The 27,152-nt window shown below is 40.4% G+C and overlaps 1 protein-coding gene across 1 annotated transcript in view; it reads left to right on the top strand.

Moving 5' to 3' along the window:
* CLVS1 (clavesin 1) overlaps positions 1–27,152 on the top strand; it is a 100,241-nt gene that overhangs the window by 52,558 nt on the left and 20,531 nt on the right. The window lies entirely within an intron of this gene.

The raw sequence follows: 27,152 nt of genomic DNA on the forward strand, positions 1-27,152 counted from the left end.
TGGGGTCTTTCATGGAGAGCTAGAAAATTGTTCTACAACATGCACAAACATCCCAGACTATAGAAAAGATGGTTGCCACATGGGCTTGTAAAGCTTTTGACATGCCTTGCAGCATGGGAAAGCAATTACATTTTTTACCTTTTGGTTAAGAGTGTGGGGGGTGAAAAGCAAGACCCCTTTTGCAGTCATGATCCTGGCTGCAGGAGCTCTTCACTGTAAATATAGTATTAATCCCCTGTGCTTTTCTAAACACTCCTACACAACTCATGAAATGGCACTGTTCAGCAGTAGCCACCTTCCTGACAGCAGTAATTGAGGTACAAACACCAGTCTGTTCAGATATTTTTTAAAATACAAACATCTATCCATACATGTGCACATACATAAAGTGATGATGGCTCGATGGAGGTCTCTTCCAGCACTGATGTTCTGCTGCAGCTCCCGCTGCTCTGCACAGACCTCTGTCTGTGTTACTGGAATTGCTGCAGGACTGTCAGGAACATGGATCAGCCACCTCAGTTCATGTTCTCCAGGAGCACAAAGGCCCTGTGGGATCTGCTGTCATCTCAAAGTGGAACGTCCTCTCCAATACACTGGTGCATTCCTGTCACAGTAATATTTACATAAATGTTATGAGAAAAATTGCACAAAGAGAACTTTCCTGTGCAGGCAAGGTTTTACCCATGGCCATGCAGAGCTTCTGTTTGTCATCAACTGTATGACAAACTGTATAACTCTTTTTTTCCCTGATGAATAAATTTCTACTTTTAGAAACCACCTGTGGAGTGTTTCTATGTATGTATGTGTGTGTCCTTTGTTTAGCAGAGGTCTTTAATAAGAGCTGCAAGATTTTGCCTTCTGAAGAAGTAGCACAGTGGAAGTTTTACAGATGACTTTACAATAAACTTATTCAAATATGTCTCAGGCATATTTCTGGCATAGCTGCAATTATTTTCATTGAATCACAGTTTAAAAATTTTACATATATTGAGACTAAGAATAATAAGAATAACATGCACCTAATTTTCTTTAGGCCATATGCAATTCATTCAGCCATTTACCAGCTACTTTAATTTCAAAAGTCGCAGGTATTTCATAGCATTTGATATTTTAGGCAGTCCTTTTTTCCTTCTTTGAATATTGATATGATACCCTACAGGGAAGGTGGTAAGATACTTTGATTCATGAGTTATATTTTGCAGTAGATGCAAAAATATGAAATAGAAACTTCTTTTTGCTTAAGTTCATAAAACCAAGAGTTATTTTCTCTGGAGCCATTTTTTCTTCCATCCACTAGCTTGAAGAACTTGTATCCATTTGAATTTTGCCAACAGCAAAAGCTGACAAGTAAATGTAGCACGTACACAAATTCCCAGAACTGACAACAAGGGCAAATCTTTCGCTGACTTCAGAACCAGAGATTTCAGCCTAGTAAGTAATTTTGAATTATTTGCCATTCTCAGACTTCATAGTAAAGGGATTGGACACAAAAATGTGAATCCAGGAATCTGTTGGTACCATCTTTTTGAGCTGGAGATACTAATTTATCATTTCAATGATTAATGCATTTATTACAGGAAAATGTTGTATTTCACATCACAGAAGTTCATGTATTTTTCCTCTGTTGGCTAATGTCTCTTTCTTTATAGCTGTGATTGACATTTACTGCAACTTGCAAATAAGTAAACAGCTTCTGAAATTATATTATAGCTATTTCAGCTGCATATATTTTTTGGGTTTTTACTGCACTTTTTTGAATAGTGCAGAAAAAACCCAAAACAAATTTTAAAAATCCATACTTCTTTATGAACAGAGAGTGGGTAGCTGTAGTTAAATAAATGCTCTTCCTGTTGCAATGATGGTTTGTTTCTCACCTTCTTACCTATTGATGCCTGCTCAGGGTAGATGTGCATGAGAGGTTAAAGTTGTATGGCTGACAGCTGTTCCAGATGTCAGGGGTTTTCTCTGTTTTCCCTTTCCCTGGTAAGGCATTCCACAGGAACTTCTACCTGTGTGAATTTATGGGAAGGGGACACTGTTTTATCAGAAGATTGTCTCCCAGGGAAGGAAGCTAGCTTGTTGCTTGTCCTCAGTACCACAAATTTTTAGCAAGTCTCTGCACCTAGGACAGAATATGAGATCCAAGGACTAAGAGGGTATTCCTGGGAGCACAGATGTTATCAGTTCCAGGGTGGACAACAGAAGGAGCCCTCTCAGAGAGATCCTGAGAGAAGAGTCTAAGGGACTTCTTGAGAGACACTCATCCTGCTTGCTGCTCCTCTGAGCCATTCTCCTCCCTGTTTGCCAGTGCACTTGCTGGAACAACTGCCTCTCCTCAGAGGTCTGGAGGACAAGATTAAAAAATGTAGCTCCCAAGAGCACAGATGTTCTGCTTTCAGCATCCAGTTGCTGGTATTTCTACAAAATGCTCTGTCATTTCCTGGGCAGATCTCAAGAGGGCTGAGTTGCGCTCATGTAGCTTTGTTTGTGTTCAGCGCTCCTCTTCAGCTGGGCAAAATCCCTCATTTTTTCCTGAGGCTCATTAACCTGGGTTAATAAACTCTCATTATCCAAGGTTTCCTCAATCGACTGCTGAATTGATGATGAGCCTTCCAATACATGGCAACATCAGAGAGAGAGGTTTAACATCATGTAATTAAAATCCCCATTATTCTAGCATGAAGGTGACTGAACTGACACAGAGCAAACTATGCCTACTAATTCAGAAAATAATGATGCAGAGTGAAAGCACTGAGCACTTCTCCCATCAGGAGGTCTTCTTATGCCTGTGCAGGACACAGCCTAAGGAACTTCAGATGCTGGAAGAGACAAACAAGTAATTTAAAACTGGAGACTTAGTCAGGAGAGGTATACAGTACTTCTTATATATACTGCAAGAGAAGGGGCAAAAGATAATCAACTTAAGACCTAGCTGTGAGCTAAATGAGACTGATGTGAAGGAAGTAGTGCTGTTTCAGGTGTGGTGTGGTACATGCACACAGTGTCAAGTGGAATTACTAAATTAGGCCATATGTAGTTGAGGGATGCACTCTGTGATGAGTGTAGCGATGACTGTGGTACTCTTAGACTTGTGTTTTTGCCTCATTTCCTTCCCTTTTATAAGTCAAATTATTTTTCCGAATATCAGGTATATGTCACCGTCCTAGGCATGTGTCATCCCCGTCCTAGTGATGTTTGAAGAAAATCTTTGTCATTGAGTTGTCCTTGAGCTGATTTATAAACTACATATCTTCAAATAATGTGCCTAGGTGGTACCTCTGTTGTATTTTTTCTCAGGACTTTTAGATCTTTGTGTCTTAACTGAAATAGAGACTGTAAAATTATTTTGAATGTATTAAATGTCCCAGGCAAAATAGTTTCAAGCAAAACAGCCGTGACAAGAAAGAAAATGAAGATGCTTAGATATGTATTCATTATATCAGAAATTGAACTCAACAGGGGATGGTGCAATTTTCAAGTGATAATAACCAGCCTGATTAATTCAAAATCGTGTGCTAATATTGTTACTAAAGCAAAACTTTATCCCTTATCTGTTCATGTCTGGGCAGGTGATTTCTGGTATCAACAGAGAATGATGGATTTTTAAGAGCAGATTTGAATTTATTTCCAATCAAGGTTATTTGCCAATGGAATTATGAGATTGCTCACATCAGTTCAACCAAGTAACTTCAAGCATTTAAAAATTTAGACCAATTTAAGAATATCAGTGCATTTCAAAGTTAGTTTGTCCAGATTACAAGTAAAGCTCGTTAAGACTACTGGATAAAAAAGGCATCCAGTCAGGAACAACTCCAACTTTAGACCAACCCATGCTATAGCACTCTGAGACAAATGAGAGAAACAGGAACAGGTTTGCTTCCCAATTTCCAAGGTTTTCAGCCAGGCAAGTCTGCTTAGCACTAGAACTTCACAGTCTGCAGCTCCTCTGTGTTAAACAGCAGGAGCAACACTTACCCTCTAACATGTATTCAAGTCATATGCCTGAATCATACTTAGGGTTTCTGGTATTTGGACAGATTTTGAATATGTACCAGCTATAGAGTCGTGAATAATAGCTGTATTTTCAGTATCATTACTAAAATCAGTAACTGAGAGAGTTTATCACAGAATACCAGACTAGATGGATTGTGGATCCAAGCTAAGTCCCTCTGTGCTATTATGGAGAAGGTGATCTGGAAATCAAATTATAATTTTATGCTGTACTTATCACCTTTACCATGTAAAGTACATGCCATAAGTTTTATAATTAAACTGTTCTAATGGCGCTGAATTAAAATTCATCCTCAGGGTGACAATAGGATACCTACAACAGCTTAATATGGCAGACATCTACATAATGCAGCAAAACCACATGGCAGGATGATGCAGACATTTTTTCCTGCTACACCAGGTTATGCCTGGTTTTTTCTCATTAGTTTAATGGACAGTTCAGCACAATCCAACAAATATTCCATTGGCCAAAAAGACATGTATGTCATTAGACCACATTCCTAGACTGTTTTGTTCAGATTCTGCCATAAAGAAGTACTTATAATGCTCAATAAAAGCAAAATATTATCTTGGATTTTGACAGTGATTCATACTGACGACAGCTCACATGATCTGCACAACAAAGAGTATTATTGGGTGTTCATGAGTTCACAGACCAAAAATGTTAATGACATTGAAGAAGTTGTTTATTCATTGTGGCCACAAACCACACTGAATGCTTCATTACACACTTAATGACTAGAGATGAACAAATTGATTTTCTAAGTTGTTGTCCCACTACTAGTTGGAAAAGCAATTGTTGTGGGTCAAAACAAAACAGAAAACATCCAGTTCATTCTCTGACTTGCAAAAGGCTTCATGTCATTTTTGAATGTTTCTTTCTCCCTTTTCACTGAAGCTACACATCAGAAGAAAACTTGGAAATAATTCAGTTTGTGCATTTGCTTGATTTTTCCCTCATCCTTTTTTTTGGCAAGATGCTTCATCAGATAAATAGAAGCAATTTCAGTCAATCTTTTGTTTCTTCAGTGAATAAACCACTTTCTTAACAAATTTTGACCACATGGGTCTTGTATCTACAGTTGAAGCAGACAGATGCTCTATCACCCCACTTGCTAGTGCCAGTCTGAAAATTGAATAATTTCTCTGGTGACAACCACCCAAGCTAAGAAAGCCCCTCGAGCTGTGTGTATATACGTTATTTAAAAGATGTTCTCGTGTCGGTGTAGCTGTGTGTTTTCCTGAACAATTTTTTATTCAGACAGCAAGTGCTCGAGGTTGTTAGAAACCATCTTCCAAAATAAATACTTTTTTGTTGTTGTGGTCCAGCTGTTACTGCCTGAAACAAATTGGTACCAAATTGTATCCCCTTGCAGTGTGAAAAACTAGATAGCACTGGGTGGAAGAGTTGATGTCCCTCACTGAAGGATACAGAGTTCGAATTTGGTCATGTTGTCAGCAAAACAATTTCTTGTTTGCCTATGTAAAGGGTTAAACGGTCACGTAAGAATGCTTAAGTGTTATAAAGGGCTTCCTGTGGTTTCTCAGTCTGGAGATTGTTTACTTTGCAGCATAGATGGTATTGCCAGGGCCAAGGGAGAGGAGTATTTAAGTGCTCCCTGCGGATCAGGAAACAGAGAGAAGTCCTGAGACAGAGGGTTGGCCTATGGTGAGGATATTTATGTCTGATGAGGGAAGGTTGTGCATGTGCTCTGTGCAAGCAGGGCAGACTGTACATTGCTTCTCTCAACCAAGCACTGCAACCCTCCAGCACTCTGGAAGGCTTCAGTGAATTGCTTCCACCAAGAGGCTGAATTAAGGTTTATGGGTGTTGTGGATTGTTGATTTTTTCCTAAACACAAAGGGTTTTATGGATGAGATATTCTGTTTCACAAGAATAGATTTTTTTTAATGCCTACTTGTTTCTATCCTCACCCGTTTTGAAACTGTACATAAAGTGTGTTGAGTAGCTGTAAATGCAACAGTGGTTTTAGCAGAATATTTAGAAAATACACTTTACTGCATTCCCAGGAATAAAGACAGCTACAAAAATAAAGAGCACTGGAATAAGGGATGTACTCTACTTTCTAGAAATTACCATAGTCCTCATGATCTCTTCAGAGTCAATATTTCCTCTACCATTCCAGGTATATTAGTATAACAAATTGTAAAGAATTCTTAAATATGTCATATTTTGGTAAACTGAGATGGCTTTAATACCCTTTTCAACCCTTACTTTACACTGGGTTCTGCTAACCACTTACCAATATCAGGAGGTGCAGAAATACTACAGCAGATTGTCACAGAATGGCAAGTGGTGAGTTTTCAAATGGCAAGTACTTCCAGGTGAAGTGACATGCTGTTGTTTTCCCTTTCCTTGCAATTTTTTTTTTTTACAATTAACCATGAAAAAAACCTGGAAAAAATCAGCTTTTGTTCAAGCCTTTTTCACCTTAGAAAGCCCACATGCCTCAGGCTCAGAAGTGAATCTAAAAAGGAAATGTCAACCTAATGAAAAACAAGCAAGTGTTTTGAAAAGTCAGTCTGTTCTTGCAAATGTTCAACACCAGAGTGCTGAGCAAGGTCAGGTTCTTAGGTAGTCCAAGGAGATCTGCTACCCTTGGGTCCTCAGGTCATTGTCACTGTGAAATCTGCTCAGCAGCTCTCAGCTCTAAGGATGACTTACAAAATTATCTACTTTATATGCAAAATAATCAATGTGATCATAAAGATCCTGATTTTTTTTAAAAGAAGTTTATATACCTTGTTGTTTAAGCAGTGCATGGGAGTGCAGAGCTCTCACAGGATTCACTATTGTCTGAGGAGCATACGTAAAATTTTCCTGGTTAGCACTGAAATGTTCCTGGAGCACGCATGGTGTTACTCACAGGATGATACCTGACTTGAGACATGAAGGAGGAGGAACTAAAACTTTGTATTACAAAATTTGGGATCCTGATTCATGCTCTCAGGACAGTAATAGGCTCGGTCCACTTCCACAGTAATGCTTTCTGTTGTTTTTTTTTTTTTTTTTTTCACAGTGGAAAATGTCCTACAAGGCCCAAAGAGTCCCAAAACAGTATTTCAGAGAAACAGATTATTAGCTCCTGGCTGTGGCAATACTAAAACATGCTGAAAAGGCAAAACCAGAGAAAAGGAAATCATGACAGTGTCCCCTTCCCTTTTTCATAACAAACTCAGGACAGCATTGCAGATGACTGGGTCCCTTCTGTTCTGTATGAAATGTTTTGATTAAGAAAGCTAAACCTTGCAATTTATTCCCAGGCAGCCTCTCTGGACTCCTAAGGTATAAAACATCTTCAAAATTTCCATCATTTTAGTTAATTCTTTTATTTTTCATCCATAGAGAGTTATGGCCTAATTGTCATTAGAGAAGAGACATCATTTGAGACAGAAAAAGATCTTTCAGGAAGAAAGCAAACACAGGAAGCCCTTAACTGAACACTGAGAGTACTCTGTGAATATACCAAATTTTATCCTGGTTTTGTACTACTTCTTTTAGCCACTGCCAGAGACAGAGTGATGGATTTGCTGGATTTGCCCAGCAAGGACCTTCCTATTCTTTTATGAAAGTTTTTCTTTCAAAAATAGAATTTGAGCAAGAAAGCGTTGAGCTCCTGAGCCATTGTGCTGTTGTCAATTACTCAGAGGCAAATAAAAGGCAATCAGAAATCACACTGGTGTCAGCAGTCATTAACACAAGCAAGTAAAGTCAAAGGATGGAAGAGAAGGAAGCAACGTTCAGATCTAGTTGTGTGACTTGTGAAATTTCCTGATCTTGTATTTTCTCCTTTCCCTGACAAAAATACCAGGTAACATCTGTGTACCAAACCCAAGGGCACCTGGGTCATTGATCACCTGTGCAGGTCCACCTTTAAATGTTGCCAGAGCCATATGTCCATTGAAGAGCAAAGGAGGGAGCATGAGGGAAGAAGTTTGAAGGCAATCTTGGAGCGGAAGGTAGTCTGAGAAGTTTCCCAGACTATGGCCTCACAGGAGACCACTGAGTCAATAGAGAGGGGTTGCAAATGTGGCAAGGCAGAGTTTTCAATGTACACTTTGATTTAATGAAGAAAAGTAAAGCAGAAGGTGAGCAAATTCTCATGCAAGTGTCCAAGGTGTCAAGCCATCACAAGACTCTTCTGCCAGACTGTTTCAGTCCTTTCATTTTGCTTGATGAATATTCCCTCTGGTGGTGTCACTGTCAGCTCTCCACTGTGGACATCTACCAGTGGACACAGTCCTTCAAGATATCACACAATCAGCATTCAGTGTTAGTTCCATTTGAATGGAAACCCATGACAGTGAAAGCAGCTTTTAAAATATGCTGCCTAAATATTGCAGGTGTTGCCTCAAAGTCTGATACCACAAGTAAGAAAAGAAATATCAGGTTCTTTAGGGGAGGGCATGTGAAGCTGTTGCAGGCACAGCCACTGCGATATGTTTAAATGCAAAGTCATATCTGCCACCTCTCCAGCCCCCTGAAACACCACTGAAACCCACCTGCTTGCTTGCTGCATTTGTCAGCACGTATGGAGTCACAACACAATGCTGAACAGCCTGGCAAAACTCATGGCTCAAATCTTCCCTCCTGTTTTGTTGTCAGTTCCACCAAAACATACTTGACTTTTATTACATACTACAAAACAAGCAAAACAAATACAAGGTTGAAGCAAAGCTTAATATGGAAGATCAGATGGAAAGTAGAATTAGATGGAGAAGTTCCTAATTCTGCCTGTTGGAATCAGAGCCTTGAGGCCAGAGTAATTCAGAACTTTGTTGTTTTGACAAACAAATCTGTAACCCGAAGCCATTGGAGGTAGAACTGTACTTAGGAGCTACAGTTTCTACTGACATTAAAATCTGTCATAAAGCCAAGACACTCATCAGGCAGGAAAAAAATATAATACACAGCAAATTTCACTGCTCTCACTGACAAGTGTTATATTCAGGTCCTCTTCTAAAGAGAGAAAGCATTGTCCATACTTCTGTGTGTAAAATGAGCAAGTCTTAGGTGTTAAAGTTTTATTTAGTTACCTGGCTTCTAAAATACTAAATTCAAGCACAAGAGGAGATATTTTCTTCTAAACACTTAGAAAATAAACATATGATTGAATGTTGTAATTCGTTTTGAGGGAGGGGGGCTCCCCAGGGAGTCCTGGAAAGTCCCCTAAGCTGAGTGTTGGCTGGCAGCAGCAGGCAGGCAAGGAGACTCCACGCAGCTTTTGAACAGATATAAATTAAAAATAATTTAGATGTTACCCTATTTTAATTGGGGGAGGTGAAAAATGATGGAGCGGCTATTTTTAACCAAACACAGCTCTGCAGAGATTGGTTTGAGGAACTCAAACCTCACAAGGGTACACTGGGAGGAGTCCCAGAGATGGGCCCATATTAGTATCCTGCCCTCATCTTGCAGTTTTCCACGGCTATGGATCATAAGTACTCTTTAATGTCTCAGGGCAGGAATGTCAGGTTCACCTAAGCCATCCTCAGGTGAAAGGATAATATGTAATGCTATACAGACCCTGTGAGGATCAGGTTCCACAAGGCATAGTAATCAGCAGCTTCAAGGAGGTTATGAGCAGTGATGGGACAGTAACCTCTCCTGCTTTTTCAGAAATGCTTTTTTTCACATGTTGAGCCTCACTTCACAGTAAATTTTCCCATGTCTGAGCAGAGGCAAGGCTTTCCATTTTGTCTCCAGATTTACACAGAATTGCTGTGTGCAGGCAGGTGCTGTTTTCTTCAGCTTCCAGCTGGTGTGGATAGCTTCATATTTTGCTAGGATGATCAGGCACATCTGTGGTATGTGTTATTTATTTAGAAGAATACTTTATAAAGCAGCAGGGGCAATGGAGCTTTTGACCTGCAGCTCTAAAAACACACATGAAGTCAATCAAATGAAATACAGAATGCAGACTGAAATATATCGTCACAGATTTTGTTTCAACAAACTTAGCTGAGCCAGAAGATGACCTTTAACAATAGGAAATAAGAAGGAATGACAACAAGGTGGGGGGGAAGGCACCAAAAATGCACATGAACATTAGCATCGGGTCCTTGTTTGCAGTCTGAAACTTATGACAAGCTTTGGAGAATAGCAGAAACAAATGCTCCTTATCTGCTAGAGAGGGATTTTCTTGCCGGAGTAGGAAAAGGGAGAAAAAGGCAGAGAAAAACAAGTGTCCCACCAGCCTGCACCTCTGCCTCCAGCACTGCCATTACATTACACTGCCAGCTCAGAGAGGAGGACAGAGGAGGCAAGAGGGAGGGTCAGAGAGAAAATGAAGGACTGTGTAACAAGCAAGTGTATGCAGCCATGAGCATAGGACAAATCCAATCACACAGGGAGGACCTGGACCTATGAATTTAGCCCACACAGGGCCATAATTTGAACTGCATCCTGGAGAGGTGCTGGATCTGCCACAGGGAGCTGAGTCCTGCACCCTTGTGAACACCAGTGCTGTGCATATCCTTGGTTGTCACTGGTGTTAAGCATGGCTGATATGCCTATTGTAAAGAGTCTATGCATGCTTTAAACTGTCTTTTGGGGTACCTGATTCCATAATATTTTAACTGCAGCTGTGCTTTATTGTTACTGCAATTGTTGGTACTACTAATTTTATACTTCTGTGGGATGCTCAATTATTTGTCTCATGATGCTTTTTAGAAGAATTGTCAGATTAAACTATGAAAACAACATCTAAATGTTTCTTTGAAGAGTGCAGAAACAGGATTAAAAATGAAAACCTCTTTACTAGAATAAAAGAAACCCCGCAGAGCTGTGATGTGACAGGATGACTAAGCCAAATATCCTTTCTTGAAGTGTCCTCTTTCCTCAAGCAGATGGTTTGCTGTTATGATCAGGGGATCTGAAGCCAGAGAAATTATCCGGTTGTGAAAATGCCATTGGGGAGAACACATTTACTGCCTCATTCTTGCATTCTTTTCCTTACTTTTGTGTCCTACTGATGTGGTTTCTGTAAGAAGTTGTGGGAGACCTTATCCTATCCCCTGCGATGAAAAAGAGGCTGTTCCTGCCACTTTAAAAAGAAATACAAAGACCGTGCTGTTTCACATTTCCACTCCAAATTGTGAGCACAGCCACAGAGGGGGTTATAAACCAATCATGTCTGGACTGATGGAAGTAGGAAAGGAACCAGTAATCATTTATTGCCATGTATCTATTTTGAGGTCCTCCTGCACAATTGCTCTTTTCCCCCAACTCCCCTTTCTAGCCACATTATCAGTGATTTCTAACATAATTCAGAATCCCAAAGACCATCAGCTATCCATGTTCATTTAACTCTTAAGGTGTGCTGTAGCACCACAAGAACCGTTGGATCTCAGTTTTAATATCCATGCTGTCATTTCTGCTCCAGCCAGGTCCTTCAGTTCCTGCTGTCCCAGGTCCTTGAGCTCAGCTGTCTCAGAAGAGATGAGAAAACTTATTCCACCTCTGCTCGTGTCCATCTGCTGCAGCAGTGTTGCTTGCACCTGGGACAAGTTCACTGCACATTGGCATGACTGCTTCCTACCTTTATCACATTCCACAAACCATACTGGACTTGCTGCTTTGCTCTATCTGTCTCAAGATACCTGTGAGACCAAAGTGACTCTGACAGCTGCCTGACAAGCACAGGCATTTTGTCTTCAGAGTTCATGTGACCTCCAGTGCATCACTGGTGCCATGGTAATTTCACAACCTTAAATTCAGACTGGGTTGTGACCTACCCTTCCTGTAGTGTCTTAGAAGCTCTCTTGAGCTGCTCCTGCAGGCAGCTTGATAGGTGCAAATTTCCTTATGGCTCCCTCATGTGAGGAGTCTGCTGGGGGACTCATTCCCAGGGAGTTCCGCTGGAATATATCTTTACACTTTACATCTTAATTTGTTTAGCTTATGTCAGAATTTCTGAGTTACTTGAGGCCTCCAGATGAGATTTTTTTACACTTTCCCCCCATAATTTGTGTGTAACTTGGTACTGCTTAACCCTGTCCAATATTTTGTATTTCCAAGAAAAAGCCTTGTGGATCCAAGTGCAACCCAATGGCATTCCAAGGAAATAATTTCATGAAGAGATTATGATCATGCATATATGGATGCCTCAGTTTCATAAGGTCACCTCCCAGAGTGTTACTCCTTTTTCAGTTTCTCATTAGAGACATTGTGATAGATGCCATTTTCAGATCATTCATATGCAAATGAAATATTTCAATGTTTTGCTTGCTTTCTACATGATCTGTAAGCACAATGCATTCACTTGTTTTTCTTCATTATACTTTCTTCCCTAGAGCAATAGGCTTCTCTTATTGTAGCCCAAATTATGGAAAGAGAAACTTTTCTGGGTAGATGAGCCGTGGACCATCTTGACCCTTTCATCTCTATCTCATACTCTGTTGAGAGTTCCTTTATTTCCCAGAAGCATCCTTAGGTTCCTTTTCAGTTGCTGCCAACAATTGTCTGTCCATTGCATGAATTCAGTCTCTGAGATCCAGAACTGGCATTTTTTAGCTCAATAATGAGCATTTTTTTTTACTTCTGGTACTATTAGAAATGTTTACTTTTCCTTAAATTTTAATATTGTTTCTTGTCCAAACACTTACTGGCACAAATGTGTCATATTATAAAAGTTGACCTCTATATGACCAGAGTTTCATTCTTACCAAAAGTGAATTGTCTTTGCTAATACTGGTGTATCTGGTGCACCTAAATATCATGGAAAATCCGTTGTGTTCTGTAACCCTTCAGGAGGACAGGGAAGAGGAGGGAAAGGCACTGATCTCTTCTCTGTGGTAACATCATCCAGTGACAGCATCCAAGGGAATGGCCTGAAGGGGTGTCCAGGGAGGTTAAGGCTGCATATAAGGAAAAGGTTTTGTTTTTCCCAGAGGGTGGATGGGCACTGGAACAGGCTTCCCAGGGAAGTGGTCACAACCCCAAGCATGACAGAGTTCAAGAAGCATTTGGACAATGCTCTCAGTCACACTCCCTGGTGTGACTCTTGGGGATGGTGCTGTGCAAGGCCAGAAGTTGGATTTTGATGATCCTTGTGGGTCCCTTCCAACTCAGCCTATTCCATGATTCTATGATGCTATGCTGTTTTCCTTGGCTGCCATGAAGTGTGTTCCTTCCTCTGGAGATCTCTGCTGATGTTTTTAAATGCCTGTGAGGTGGTGTGACCCTTTTACAAACTGCAGATATTATCTTGAGCGGGTTGTTTGTCCACCCAGTATTTCTCCATCGTGGGTTCTGTGGATTCCCAGACTGCTGGTGTTATGCTTTCCTGCCTCTGTCGCATTTGCAGAAAAATTGTGGGTGTATTTCCATGTCCACAACATCAGAGCAGCATTTAACCTTCTCAAATTTCAGGTGGGTTCTTCAAATGCTTTGTTTTAATTAGATTCTGGGTATTTCAGTATGCACTTCCTTGAATAATTTTTCCCAGACTCTGTGATTTCATCACAAACTGAATTCCAAAATTTTTAAAGCTTTTTACCTTTCTATAAATCATGGCCAATTTTTTATTTTTACTATATTGAATTGTTTGTTTGAAAGCAAACATTTCTCATGTTTCCCATTACCTTGACTGTAGTGCTTAAATTGCTTTTATAATCTTTCATAATCAACCTTCTTTTCCCAAAATAATTTCAACAATCAAGGCACTTCACAACTTCTCTAATAGAAACTGAGCTACCTTAACACTGGCACTTCTGTCTTATGGATACAGACTGAAGTACTGGGCAAACTACTTCAACTACCTTCTGTGGTCTGAAAGAGTTTTGACTTTGACAAATTGTTTAACTTCTCTGTTTTTCTGTTAGATTTTCTTGCTGTTTACTACTGAGAAAATCAGTTGTTCAATAATCATCTTGAGTGAGGAATTTGCTGTATGCAGTGGTGGATTTCACACTGAGCAGACTTTCGTAGTCTGAACCCATTCACAACTCAATCAGTTCAAATAGCAGAACCTACTTAAGAGATCTCCCAGGCTATACAACACAGTGCATCTAAGATGCAACTGAAAAATTGAAACAACACAGTACCTAGAGGAGATAATTTGGGGAAAAAAAATGTGTTAACTTTTTATTCTTAAAATTTTGAAGATGATGGTACCAATTATTTTCCGAAACACATCCTGACAGAAGTGAGGAAATATATTAATGTAACCCCTGCATTGTAAGTGTGTTGTCAGTGGACCTTATCTTCAAATTTTGTGCAAAGATGTACTGTACATGCATATCACAGTATATATATGATAAAAATGGGTCATTGCCAAAAGTTAAAAAAGCAAAAACAAAAACAAAACACAGATGAAGCATCTGCAAAGCATCCAGTAATACTATTAGCTTCTCACTATCACTTGCAGACAAGCATTGGCTTTGGTTGCAATCTCCAAATGTTTTTCAAATTTCTGGATATTCAACCAAAATATTTTACTTCCTTCCAGAAATTACCTAGCACTACTGGAGAGCTGTCCAGTGAACAGCATAAATGAACACTTTTTACTAAGCTCAAGTACTTTGCTGTGCCAGATATATATTTCAATAATGGGGAGGTTTTAATTGAGTTGATGGATGTAAGTGGGATTAATATGCATTGCACATGTGCAACACTCTGTAGCAGCTAATAGAGAAGGAGCTTTTCTGATAACTTCTCTTCACCTGGCACCTTCCTAATAACAAGGAAATCCTTCATTCTTGGAACAGCAGTTCAATGCAGGGAGTTAGTGATATAGATTTTTTTTTCTGGTCTGAACAGGTTATTTTCTTTTGTTTATTGCTGTCATTTATGCTCATAATATGGGTTTTGCAGCAAAGCAGAAAATAAATAAGCCTTACCTTCCTGCCCATTTCTATAATAAATCCTGTGGCATATTATAAAGATGATAAAAGCTTCAGCTTTAAATGGAAGCTGTAACCTAAAGCCCTGAGTAACCAGTGATCAGTCAACAGTAAGTGTGGAACATGACAGGGCAGAAACACTCTGACAACATGAGATGCACAGGTCCCTTAACGTATGAAATACCACAGAATCATGGGGTAAGTAAGTTCGGAAGATCAGACCCCATTCATAGCTTAAAGCAGGGCAAACTTAGAAATTAGAACTAAGCACTACCACTCCAAACAAAATCTCTGCCATTTGCTAGAGGGACAATACATGCCACTGTGCCAGAAGCCTTGAAAAAGTCAAGGTTAATGACACCAAGTAATTTGCAAATTTGCACCAGTACCCAGTGCTTGGAGTTTAATAAGGAGATATGCTGCTGCCTGCAATTAGGTGGGAAGAGTTCTTGATGGGAAGCCCCCAAAGAAGCAGGTAAGACAGATTGTCCTGTACCTACCCAGCAAATTTAATGACTTCCAGAGATATGACCTCCAGAGGATACTCGAGTCTCTGGGTAGAAGAAACCTCATTCATTTAAGATTTCATGTAACAGTACTTAATGTGTTATTTCAACTCAATACAAAAACAAAGAGAAGAATGAATATTTGTATGGGTTTTTAATCTGAGGAGATTGAGAAATGAGGTCACACCTTCCTGTGAACTGCAGTTTTAGCAAATTCAGATAAATTTTTTTCCCTGTTCTTAGCTCTGAAAAAATAATCACAGCAAATTTTTAAGGAGTAGAACCAGAGAGTGAAGGAATCATGAGCTTGCAGACTGATGCTGTGGTGCCTGAAAACACAATTTAGAATTAGCTTCTGGAGAAGTCAGTGCAAGCATTACTCAGGTGTCGGGACCCAGGACATCTCTGGATGCCCTGGATGTCTCAAAGCCCTGGCAGGGGCTCGGAGACCTGGCAGGAAGCCAAAGACACCTGGAAATTCGATCTTAATTCATGGAGCAAATTGCCAACCTTATATGAAGAACTACGGCCACAAAAGTTTAAGTAGGAATCACAGGGTGAAGGAAAAAAATTTGGAGCACTGTACAGGGGGGTTTTGTATGTTGTACAGGGGAGTTTGAAATTCTGTACATGGGGGTCAGAAGTCCCAAGATGGAGGGATTTGGGCGTGCCCTGTCCTTCTTCTTTCTTCTCCTTGGCATCCATGTTCAGGATGATGTTGGCGTGTGTGGATTGGTTCATAGAGAAAGTGCACTTGCCAACAAGGGCAGAAAGTATTGGAAATTGAAGGTAAATATCTAATACGTAGTTTTCACTATAAAAGAGACAACCACCCCGTGGGCGGGAGAGAGTGCCCTTGGCTGTCTTGCTGATCAGACCTCGGCTGGACAGACAGAAAAACTTTGTAGATAAGAAACAATAAACTCAACTGAAGACCGAAAAGCAAGAGTCCAGACTCCTTCGAGAGCGCAGCCTGCCCAGAACCACATTTTCATGTGTTGGGGCAGAGACAAGTAACAGCCGACCCCGGCACTCAGGCAGTAAACTTCACTGGTAACTCTCAGACTCCTCTTGTTAGGGTCTGTAGTGGGAGCAGATGATAATATGCAGGATGCTAAAGGGCTGAACAGTGACCTGATACTATGTCCACAGTTTGATATCCATGCTTGGCTAATGATACTGCAAAGACTGAGGAACTGCACTCCTTAATGCTCTGCTTTTCTTGCACCTACACAGACATCAGAAACCATTTTTCTACTGCTGTCTTTTAAAGCTGTTTTGTAGTCAGAGTTAAGGTGGCAGTAAAGCCAGGTAGAGAGGAATAAAAAGTGTGAACTGAAGGGAGGATGTGTTGTGGAAATGAAAGAGCTGTTGCAGAGAGTAAAAGCATGTATTTCGTGTAGCAAAGAGTACAAAGTTTAGGTGACATTTAATGCTGCGAAACTGACAAAAGCCCTGATTCTGAGTGATTATGCAATGAGCTGCACTGACTGCTGCCTAGCATTGCTTTAGGTGGTGAACACAGCACAAAAAGAACATCGAAATGGCAAAGTCACGCACTTAGGAAGGGAAAAATCTGAGTATCAAAGTACAGCTTCAGGGGGCCCTGACTACACCAGTGCTTTATGACATCTCCAGGAGAAACCACTGCAGACAGAGTTCTACCTCCCACCTGTGGGCTGGGGCTGCAGCCTCCCTCTCTGTTGGGAAAACATAGCTAATGAGCTCCAAGTTTGACTGTTCATAGCTTTTAAGGCAAGAGTGTATCACTGTGCTAGTTGGCCTATGAAAGAGCATCCCCACTTCCTTGAGTGAGTTTGGACACACACATACACAGAGTTGCAAATTCTTTCTGTGTCACTAAATCCACGTGTGCCAGAAAAACCTTTTGTGAAAGGTTGGGTCCATGCTCCAAAAGCTCTGAGATTTAAATCTCCACCTTCCAATAATCATATAAATACTTTGAAGTGCAGAAAACAACATTTTTCTCTCTAAGCCCATGGAGAAACTGTCATCCCACCCCCAGCCTCCAACACTGTTTCCATAAAAATATGTCTGGCTCCCTGTTGAAATTTTTGGGCACAAAATGTGTAACTACAGCAAAGTTGCAACAAGTCAGACAATCTTAGCTATTGGTGGTGCTATTAGCAATGCCTGCTTTTATAACCACAGGGGAAAAACATCAGGGAAAAACATCAGTTCTTTGTACTGCACAGTACAAGGCGCTTCACTAAGAAAATGGTCTTCATGACTTGTTTCTTAAATGCATGTTGTTGAAAATGTCATGAAACTTGAATTGCAGTCTGATACTGTAAAAATTGCTTTCCTTTAAATCTTTCCACTCGTATTTTTAACTTTACTTGTATTTTTTTATTATCAAAACTTATTCCAAGGACATTAAATTATGGTCAGGTTTTTCATTACCAAGGCACTCCTCTGTTATTAAAAAAAAAAGAAACAGATCACAAAAGGGCAGACACAAAGAGATTATATTTTATTGCAGACCTGACACATTGGTCTGCTTGTGTTAAATCAGTCTGGTGACTGTGTGGGACTTTGTGAAATACAAATACACAAAACAATTTTCCCTTCAGCATGAACGGATAAGACAGCAAAGCAATCTCATTCAAAGACTGGGACTAGGGCAGAGACTGAAGCCTGCAAAAAATGAGAGGGTGGGTTTTTTTCCCTTAGGCTTCTATTGGTCTGAAGAATAAGAGGCTGTATATGAGGCAGAGGTGATGCTGCTCTCAGGTGTTAATCTGATCCAGTGTGAGCTGCCTCATATTGCACCCACCAAGAGCTGGGTCTCCCCCACTGTGCAGGCATTTGGCATTTTGACTCCCTATAAAACAAAATAGCTTGTGAGGTTTGCTCTCACATGCAATACACACATATTCACACACTCCTGTTGAAAGAGAATAAAAAATTGAAAATATATCTTCACTGTGGGACACTTATCACTATGGGACATTTATCGAAGCTGACAGTGAACGAAAAATTGTTTTTAAAAGGGTTCTTTAAAAAAGGGTGTTTTTAAAAAGGGTGTTTTAAAATTGTTTGTGCAAGTGCTAGGTGAAGGGAAACCTTGAATTTTAAAATGAGGTTTCCTTCTCAAACAAATTAGAGTAAATTACAAAATTCTTAGTGTAATAAGACGGGAATCTAGCTCTTGTTTAACAGATAGCTCTGAGAAAATAACTGCTAAGAACCTGTGATACCTACAAGGACTTGTACGGAGGAGTCAAGACAAAGGATTATTTTAAATTACTACTAGATATTATATATATATATAGATATTATATATATATAATATACTAAAAGATAATTGCTGGAAAAGGAATGACTTCCATCAAATACTTTGTTTCAGTCCATCAACAATTGCCAATAAAAAAATTGTTTGATTATTTTCTTCTGACCATGCTAGGTTATAATCTCATCACAATGATGGTTTATAATCTCCTTTCCATGCTGCTTTTAAATTATTCCATGCATTGTTCAAGCTAGGCTAGATGAGACTTCTGTTCAGCAGCAAATAGGTTGCCTAGCACTATAAATAACAAAATCTCCTTTTCTCCATCATCAGCTTTCAATCACAACACAAGTGTAATGCGACTTTAGGAATTCTGTTTAATACCTTGGTGCTTCCACGGGCAAAGATGAAAAGCTTCTCTGCAAAGTCAATAGGTCTCCTGAGAAGCAGTGCAAGTGCCACAAGACCTTTTTAATTGCTTTTCTTTGGCTGGCTTTAATGCTGTGGGCATTTGTCCTCACCATGGCAGTTTGGCCTTCATTTCATTTCCCTCTGCTGACATGCAGCTATTTCAGTAGAGAGCAAGTGTATATACATATATATGTGCACATGTGTGTGTGTGCATACATGTATGTATATATATATATATATATGTATGTACACACACACACATGCAAGTGACAGTGTGAAAAAAATATAGAATAAATGTTTTACATAGACAGTATAGAGAATCACAGCATAACAATGCATATCTAAAGAGACAGTCTCTGTACAGGGTTTTTTGTTTAAAATCTCAGTACTGGATGAGAAATAAGGCATAAATGCTGTATATTATGCTTTTCATTACTGACTTTGCATGCACTCAACTCATTCTTTTCAAGAGCCTTTTAAATGCTACTGAATTTGCCTCAATGCCATCTTCTTTGCCCTAACTCCTTCACTCCCTGTGCTTTCAATCACAGTGTCCTACAGATCTACTGCCCTTCAGGATCAGTGCAAGGCCTCTCTATGGAAATAGAAACAGCTAGGAGTGAGCTTCAAATAAGATCAGCTAAAGAAAAGAGCAGTATTCTTTACTACAGTACTAATTAATTTTGTTTAAAACTTAACTCTAAAAAAAATTACTTCCAAAAAATATCCCTATTCTCTCTATTATTTTTCAAAAAGTATATATTAAAAATAGAACATTGTTTGGGTCGAGTTTTCAATGGAAAACTTTCAACCCCAGTGTTCTTGTTCTTGAGTAAGTTCTTTTCCAGGTGCTAGGGAATTAGGATGCTCCTTGGTTAAGCTGTCTTAATGCTGACTGTTACCTTCTTTGGTGGAAGTGCTCATTCTGCTGGGAGCATTTTACTTCAGAATGCCCTGTCTTAAAATCTGCCTACAAAAGAAACCTACTTATTTACCACACCCCCAAAAACTGAGAGCAGCTCACACCTACAAACACCAACAGCTCAAGTGGAGATAAAACACACCCCTTTATCTCCTGGTGTCAGGCAGAAAGGACTGGAGGGAGGTCACTTCTCTCAGTAACCCAAAGCTTGCACGGGGACTTCACTGCCATGATGATTTTGAATGAGCAGCCAAAGCTCACAGGTCACACTCGGCCCGGGGCTTAGTGTGTGACACATCCCTGCTGAGCTGTGCTCGCCCAGCAGGTCTCCAGGCCAGACTTGCTCTGTGCCCAGCACGTTTTGCCATTTCTAATTAAGCCCAAAACTGCTTTCAGCTTTGATGATCTTCCTGCTGCTTTTTCCTTCCCCCACAACTAATTTCAGACTTTCACATTCAGTGAGATACAGGAATAGAAGCAACTCAGCTTGCAGTCGCCCTGCCTTAGGAAAGCTGAATATAAACAGGTTTCTGAGCTACAGTTTACACCAAAAATCAGAGCACTGGAGACAACGCAGCCTGGTTTGCTGGAGCTGGCTGCAAAGATCATACGAACTTCCTAAACTAACTGAAAAATCGCCTCCAGCTAATTCATGTCCTTTCCTAAGCTGCCTGTGACCCAAACTACCTCTCCTTAGCTTAGTGGGTGACTGTCACTTGCCTTGCTCCACCAGAAGCATCCTGATCTGGCCTTACCTCATATGACCTATCTAGAGCAAACTGCATCACCCCAGTTGCACACATGCATGAGCTAATTCCTAATTATTGTCTCAGTGCTCTGGGTTTTACTTTTTAATCACATTTTGAATTCCTCTCTTCCCTGTAAACCTCCTCAACCAAGCCCCTGATTGAACCTGATGTTTATTAATATAATTTATTCATCTATTTTTTGTTGCTGATGTTTCTGGAGTGAGCTGTACTCTCTACTTTAACCTGTAAAAGAGGAGTACATGGCAAGCAAAAAAGTAGCACCAGGACATAGTGCCAATCCAACAGAGTTACTGCTTCTGGGAAATTTTCTGTTCCTAAGTTATTCTGAGCTGGTTAAGAAAAGGGTTTCTTGCAAAAAATAATGAAGAAATCCCCTTTTGCCCCAAGGTTACAACTTATTTTGTTAGACCAGATGACATGACAGCATGATTCTATCAGGACAAATCAAAGTTTACTGAGCAAATCTGTGTTCTATAACCTGATTTATTGGTGCCATCTGCCAATACCCATGAACAGATGCTCTGTAGGACCTCACTAGTGTGCAATAATGACTGGGAGAAACCCATTGCAAATGACTGAATTTTTAAAGTTACTGAGTGTAGCAGGAGAGATAACAAACATAATGAAGAAATGTCTAGGACAGTGTATCCCAATGTTCATTTTGCAGTGCTCGTTCTCTGACAGAAGTACTTCAGAGTATCTTCATCTACATATGTGTGTATGAGCTATAAAAATAAACCAAGAATTCACAATTTCCTGTGATTTTGCTCCAGTCCTTTGCTATTATGTTCTTCAAAGAAAAGAGAGCATTTTGGTGCGAGCAGTTACAGTCACAGCTTACCCAAAATCAATGAATTCTTCATGATTGCAAGAGTTCTTTTTATGGTTGTATTCAAGCAGGTCAGGATTGCCATACTGCTAGCACTAATGTCTTTCTTTTTACTGTTTTTCCCCTGCTCTGCAGCTATTTTCAAGCCCTGTGTACTCTGAGGGCATGCCAAGGTAGAAGCAAACGATTTGCAATTATTGCCAGCGGCAACATTAATTTTGCATTCCCATCACTTCAAAAACACAGGGGAGCAAAAAGAGATAACGGAAAGACAAGAAACTTGTCAGGGTGGAGATTTGAAACGTGCCTGGGATCAGTGGAGGCCCTGCAGAAGGTGAGGGAGAGCAGCCCCAGCTCCTGCAGCCCCAGGGAACACTCGCAGAGGTGCAGGAGCAGCCCAATCCCAGTGTCCCCATGGCCCTGGTCCCACCTCCCTCTGCCTCCTGCCAAACTAAACATCCATCTCTTAGGAGCTGCATTAAAATTAGAAGCTGAAGTTGTAGCAATGGAAGGACACTTTGCCTTCTTGCCTAGCATGCCCTATTCAACAACCCACTCTGTCCATACCTAGGGCATCACATGGAATTAATTCAAACAGGCTCAGGAGCAGGTTTTTGATGGACACAGCCTATCCAATATCTGACAAAGTCATAAAATCAGGGAACAGCAGCTTTCAAGCACTGTCACTCTTTCAAAGGCTGAATTTGGAACTGAAGCTGAAGACTGAAGAGTAGAAATCCTCCTTCCCTTATTGTGCCAATTCATTAAAATCACACACTCACGGAAATTCTCCATAGAGAAACTATCACTGAACTATTATTAAAATCTTCTTGAACTATTAATACAATCTCTGGGAGTTTTAATCCACCTTGGGAACTGATTATGAAAGTGCACAGGCCTGAAGATGCTGTTTTTATCCTCACTTTACATGACATTTCACTTTAAACTGTTTTGTTTATGACAGATAACTTTCTGAATCTGGGGGCAATTATTTTCTTTCCAGGGGAATTGTTTTTGGATTTGTAGTAAACTGTTAAGTATGGTTGAGATAAAAGTTCACTGGGGTGTGTGCTTGGCTTTCTGATTAGATAGGGTAAAGGTTACGAAAGCATTTTAAAAATTCTTATTTCTCAAAATTCAGATGTTCTGTAACCTAGGAATGTGCTGTAGTATGGATTTTGAGCTCAGGTCTTTGGTCTATGATGTCCATTCATGTAGTTTGAAAGGAATGACCTTGAGCATCAAGTTGGATTCATTCCTATTTTTCATATTCCAAAGACAGCTTTACATTCCCAACACACTTTGGTGTGAGGAGATGCTGGAAAGTCATGCAGATTTTTAGCTTTCAGGCAGTTCCAAACAGCACCATAGAGAAAGCTTTCTGATGCATACTTGTGCCAAAAGAAATAGGTGTTGTCATGGCAAGAACAGGCAGAAAGAAAGAACAATTGTCTCTAATCAACCCCATAGCTTCCAAGCACCCCTCCTAAGCTATTTAATGGAATATTATGAATCAAAATCTTTAAGTTTTAGGCTCAGTTCAAAAATTTTTTCTGCACAGGAGGTCTCAGCTGAGCAGAGACAGGAAATGATGATCCCCATGACATTTTGCTCTGACCTGCAAGCGTGGACACCCTTCTTCTGTCTAAAACTAAAGATGTATTGAAGCCTGCATGGATTTGGGGGGTCTGTTGGAGCTCCACTGTGTTCATTGCTTTCTCTTTAGGCATGATAAAAGGGAGAATAACTGAAAACAGCAAAGAAACAAATATATAAAGCAAAACAAAGACAAATCAGGCAAAAGAATATGCCCATCAATGGCCCCATTTTCCTTAAATCAACTCAAACTCTGTGTTTGGATGATTTTCTCTGTCTCAGTTTGCCTACACTGCTCTATACATTCCTTATTTTAGATCAATTTACTTCCCAGTGATGAAGGCCTGGTTTGACTATGGAGTGAGCCAGCTGTCCAAGAAGCCAGCTGTCCTTAAGTGTGGATTGAGAACTGGCTCAAAGGCAGATCCCAGAGGGCCATAATTAGTCTCACAGGGTCAAGCTGGGGTCCTGTTACTAATGGTGCCCCACAAGGTTCAGTTTAACTTACTCATCAATGACTTTAATGTAGAGGCAGATGCCTCCTCAGCAAGTGCAATAGGGCAAGAGGGAATGGGTAAAAACTGATGCATGGGAAGTTCCATGCATGGAACATGAGGAAGAACTTCTTTACTGTGCTCCGGTGTGAGCACTGGGACAGCCTGCCCAGAGAGGTTGTGGAGTCTCCCTCACTGGAGATACCCAAGAGTGGTCTGGACACAGTCCTGTGCCATGTGCTCTGGGATGACCCTGCTTGAGCAGGGAGTTTGGACCTGATGGCTGTGATCCCTTCCAGCCAGATCCATTCTGTGATTCTGATTCCTTGCTATTGCTTAGGAGCAGGCTAGCTTGATTAGGACTGGAATGGATGCATTTATTTACACTGTAATTTCATAGCTGAGCTATGTGCTGATGTGTCCAGCCTTGTTTTCAGAAGAGAAGACAGTAGTGCCCAAAAAATAATTAGATCAATTATTGTGTACTATATTTCATTTATAACATTGGAATAAACCCCAAGTATATCCTCAGGATTGGGTATTTTTTACAAAGAATCAGGTTAAGAAAAGGCTCCATGATCCCAGAGTCCATTTCACAGTAGACTCCAAAAAATGTACCTCATTATAAAATACACCTTCCCAAGGAATCACAAGACAGGAGAAGTCAAAAGAGAATTCCTAAAAGCAAAAGCTCTCCAGCAGAAAATCAATTTCAGCTACTTTCACCTTGCCCCAGGGAAAGCAGCAGAGACACCAAGTGGGGTGTGGGAAATGTCTCATACATCTTCCTGGAACTGCACAAGGCAGACCTCCAGACAGGAGCTTTCCTTTCCAAGACAGCTCTGCTCTAATTAGGGACTTCTACAAAATTAGTATGTTGCACTTCTAAACAGTTCTGGATGATTCCCATATCAAATTTCTTTGGTTTTTTTTTTTTTTTCTTCTTCTTTAAAAAAAATGGTCTTTGTTCTAATTGACAGCCTTACAAAAGCAGATGGACTGAGGGATGAAGGTCAAATTGAACTTAATGTGCTTAATAGGGCAAGGAACAAAGTTTAGGACAAAGTTACACACACACAAAAACGTGCTTTGCTTGTTGTTTTTTTTTTTCCTGACTGTCATGCTTCCTTTTCAAGGGTCTTTGTGCAATTTTGGGCGTACCTTCAAAATGAAAAGAAAGCAATTGCCTCTAAATAAAATTGTTATATTAAGGGCTTTCCTATAACACAGATGTGTGAGATAGAAGCTAGTTTATAGACTCAACAATCTACATTGGGTGGACATAAAATTAATTTTCTATATAGGAAAGTGCAACCTGCTCCTTTTTTTTCTAGAGGAAGACTGCCAGCTTAAACCTCTGGCTGGTTCCTATAGTTCTCAGTATTTGGGCCTTTCTGGGTATTGTTAAAGCTGGTCAACATGTTCTAAAAAAGACACGTTCCCCCTTGAAAATGAAGACTGACTGATGTTTCTCACTAAAAATGATTAATATAATTTGTGCATTCCAGTAGCAAGGCAAAACAATTTTTCTTTTTCAGGTCAGTATAAATCTCTGTGTCTTGAAGTTATTCCCCTGCTTCCAATCTTTCATTTCTTTACTTTCCTGTGCTTCAGACTCAGATTGGATTTTCTACACAGACATTAGCTGCTACAGTACAGCCTGGGAACAACTGTGACAATTTACCTTCAAAGAGCAAAGGTGTCAGAAACTTATAGATACAGCTTGTGGGATGGCAGCCAGCTTGACAAATATGGAATTAATAATAAATTAATTAATAAATAAAGGCAAATGTGGAATGTTCTAGATTGTCTTAGGTTTGGTTTGGTTTTGGTTATTTTTAGAATAATCTGTGAAAAGCTCCAAATATTATAAGCTTCATTCCCATGTGTGAGGAAGGCAACTGAATTTGTGAATTTTGCATGAGATGGGCATTTTATGGATCTGGTCTGCTATAAAACAGAATTTAAGGTTATCATATGGTAGAAAATCTTTGGGCTTCACACTTCTGTCAGTCCATGTGTTTTGCTAGGTGGACTCAGACTCTGCAGCAATTTCTCAGCAGTCAGTTGAAGCCACTGCAACGTGCAGCACTGCAGCACTTTACCTCAGTCAGATCTGCATCCTAAACTCTCATGAAAAGCGGTGGAAATACTCTTCTTTATTTAAAATGAATACCCCAACAGGACATATGTTATCCTTAAAGAGAATTGTAGAATCATAGAACCACTGAACAGAATCATAGGGTTGGAAAGGATCTTAAAAGCCATCTAGTTCCAATCCCTCTGCCATGGCAGCCACTCATTAAATCACATTGCTCAGGACCCTATTAAACCTGGCCTTGACCACTTTCAGGGATAGGACATCCACAATTTCTCTGTTCCAGTTCCTCAGCACCCTCTAAGAAAATAATTTCTTCCTAACATCTAGTCTAAACCAGCCTTCTTTTCATTAAAAACCTTGTCCTGTCACTGTCTGCCCAGATAAGAAGTACCTCTCCCTCCTTTTTATAAGCCTCCCTGAGGTACTGGAAGGCTGCAATGAGGTCTCCCCAGAGCCTTCCTTCCCAAGGCTGAACAACCCCAACTCTCTCAGCCTGTTTTTGTAGGAAAGCCCTCTATTCCTCTGATCATCTTTTTAGCCCTCCTCTGGACTCACACTAACAGGTTGATGTCTTTCATGGGCTAAGGACCCCAGTCCAGATAGGGTCTCAAAAGTTCAATTCATCATTTACTGGAATTTAAAATGGGATCACCTGTGATGTTACACTGCTTGTCCTCCTGTGTGCTGGCCTGATTACCCAATAGTCCTTCACAGTATATCCAATATGCAGATTTGTAATGATTTCAGATCTACTGACCTGTCTGAAGTGGAAGTGGCTTATTTTGCTGTATAGCAAAATAAAAATATATCACTTAATGCCTGAGGTTGCTCACAAACTAGGGTAACCTAGTATGGTTTTAGATGACAGCCTGGGTGAACCACAGCTAAAGAGTATGGAGAGTCCTGATGATCTGCCCTGGGTTGCAGGAGGTGGTGTATGCATACATATTGCTAAATCCAGGGGAAAAATTGACCTTGAAGCAACACACAAGCTGTGCAGAGCAGGTGTATAAGGGGATTTTTTCATATCATCTCACAAATCTCACCAGCTGTGCTCAATCTCTGATGCTCGGGAGGAAGGCGAGAGAGAGCCCCGGGACACCCTGTGCTAATTGCGGGGGGAAGGAACCTGCCTGGGTCCCAGAGCCAAAGCCCTGAAGGAAGAGACCTGATTATACTCTGCTTCTCCTGCTGGGCTGTAGGGGTTAGGAGCACACACAGGATGAGGACGGCTTCATCAGAATCTCCCTTCACAGCGGAGAGACAGGCTCCTCTCCTCCCCTTGGAAGCGTATTTGCACACAGCAGCAGTGCTCGTCCCATTATTTATGCCACTGGGAAAAAAAAAAAAAATCCTAGGCTCTTCCTTGAGTGGCGTTTGCTAGATAAGATCG

Source organism: Passer domesticus, chromosome 1 (assembly GCF_036417665.1).
Source record: "Passer domesticus isolate bPasDom1 chromosome 1, bPasDom1.hap1, whole genome shotgun sequence".
Taxonomy (NCBI): domain Eukaryota; kingdom Metazoa; phylum Chordata; class Aves; order Passeriformes; family Passeridae; genus Passer; species Passer domesticus.